Source organism: Callospermophilus lateralis, chromosome 6 (genome assembly GCF_048772815.1).
Source record: "Callospermophilus lateralis isolate mCalLat2 chromosome 6, mCalLat2.hap1, whole genome shotgun sequence".
NCBI classification, from domain to species: Eukaryota; Metazoa; Chordata; class Mammalia; order Rodentia; family Sciuridae; genus Callospermophilus; species Callospermophilus lateralis.
In genome coordinates, this window is record NC_135310.1 from 136,514,513 (window position 1) to 136,516,682 (window position 2,170).

At 34.6% G+C, this 2,170-nt stretch overlaps 1 pseudogene; it reads left to right on the top strand.

The window, feature by feature from the left end:
* Positions 1-744: 744 nt before the first annotated feature.
* Positions 745-1,335, top strand: LOC143400874 (SPRY domain-containing protein 7 pseudogene; annotated as a pseudogene).
* The last annotated feature ends 835 nt before the right edge of the window (positions 1,336-2,170 follow it).

A 2,170-nucleotide genomic window follows, 5' to 3' on the forward strand; every position in this document is an offset into this window, starting at 1 on the left:
GACAAATGGCTCTGAATTGTGCCCAGCCAGACTGTGGCAGATTCCTTTGAGGCAGGGAAAGGTTTGGGTTGGCACAGGGAGGATTGGGCTGTGTGCTCACGCACACAAACATTAAGTTTTGCTGTGCTTAGCAAAACAAGGAGTTCTGTGAGAAAGTATGAACTCTTTGAACTGTGTCCTTGTTGTTGTCTTAAGAAGATAAAAGAATGTCCTGCCAAGTGTAAAATTTATTTATATATATATATATATATATATATATATATATATATATATATATATATATATATATTTGTGTGTGTGTGTGTGTGTTCCTTGGAATAACTAACCACAAGTTAATTGATAAGAAATATGGAGTACTGTGACCATATACAAAGTTTTTCTGAGAATGTTTATCCATGCTTGTAAGGATTAAGCTGCTGAAAGGATGTTTTTTTTCTTTTCCCTGTTTTAGTTAACAATGCTGTATAAAAAAAGGAGAGAAAAAAGTAAAGACGGTGCTCATTTTCTACTAAATGCATGTGTGTGTGTGTGTGTGTGTGTGTGTGTGTGTGTGTGTTTCTTAAGCATCTCTGCTGTACCAGGAATTACATATTGTCAGCAGGTCTGACAGATGGCATCCCTGAGTGGGCAGCACTAAAATGTAACAGGCAATTAATTATGACTTTGCTTAAGGAGCAAGGAATTGTAATTAATAGAAAAACAGCTTCTGGGCGGTGGCAGCGATGGAGCCGTGGTCCCTGCCCGATGGCCGCTTAGGTTTTGTGCTGCCTGCGGTACTGCAAAGAGGGCGGGACTGGCCACATCCCTCTGAAGGAGATGCCAGCTGTGCAGCTGGACACGCAGCACATGGGAACAGATGTTGTCATTGTAAAAAATGGAAGAAGAATATGTGGAACAGGAGGTTTTTTAGCCAGTGCACCTTTACATCAAAACAAAAGCTACTTTGAATTCAAAATCCAGTTTACAGGTATATGGGGTATTGGTGTTGCAACTCAGAAGGTTAACCTGAATCAGATTTCCCTTGGCCGAGATGTGCACAGTCTGGTGATGAGAAATGATGGAGCCCTATACCACAACAATGAAGAGAAAAACAGGCTGCCAGCAAACAGCCTTCCACAGGAGGGAGACGTGGTGGGTATTACATATGACCATGTAGAATTAAATGTATATTTGAATGGAAAAAACATGTATTGTCCTGCATCAGGTATACGAGGGACAGTGTATCCAGTTGTTAATGTTGATGACAGTGCAATTTTGGATTGCCAGTTCAGTGAATTTTATCATACTCCTCCACCCGGTTTTGAGAAAATATTATTTGAACAGAAGAACTTCTGAATGTATTATTTTTGAAACTTGCATTTCTGCACTTGTTACAAGTGTTTACCATTTAATAAAGCGTTATCTGACCTGTAGATGAAATTATATTCTTAAAAATTTGCTTGTTAATATTGTCTAAAGAAGCATTGTATTCAATATGCCACCCAGAGTGTTGAGTTAAAATAATTATGCTTTGTGCTATAAAAATCAGCATTTGGGGCAGTTTATTAATTCTTATTTAAATAAATATATCTATGAGTTTTATTAACAGTATTAATGGTAATATGTGTATAAATATTTAAAAGGGAATCTTTCTTATATAAAGTGTTTGTTTTGATAGAGATAGAGAGTTGGGTGATTTTTTTGTCATTCTAAAAAATAGATCTCACTAATTATTTTAAATCTGAAGCCCAGTAATTTTGTGTCTCCTTGCCTTTTTTATATACCTTATAACAAAATAACAAATTTATATTATTGGCAACTTCATTTTTTTAATCTATTTATGGTATTAATGTACCACTTATAACTTAAATTGCTTATTGTTATATCACTATTTTTGATTTGCTTTATAAAAGAAGATAAAAATTTTTGCACTTGTCAGAGTATTTTGCTGAAGACCATCATGCTGTGTTACTTCAGAGTGTGTTGATTAATGATGTAGTGTGCACTGGCAGGCATTTAGAGTAAGAATAGTATGCTGCTTTAAATTTAAATGAGATTATTGTCTTAAGGACTTTATTTAAATATATGTTTTCTGTAATGAATGATAGTAGTAATTAAGGAATATTCAGTTCTATATTAAATAAATTTATCCTGTTTTGTTAATTGTAAAAAAAAAAACAGCTTCTGCTTT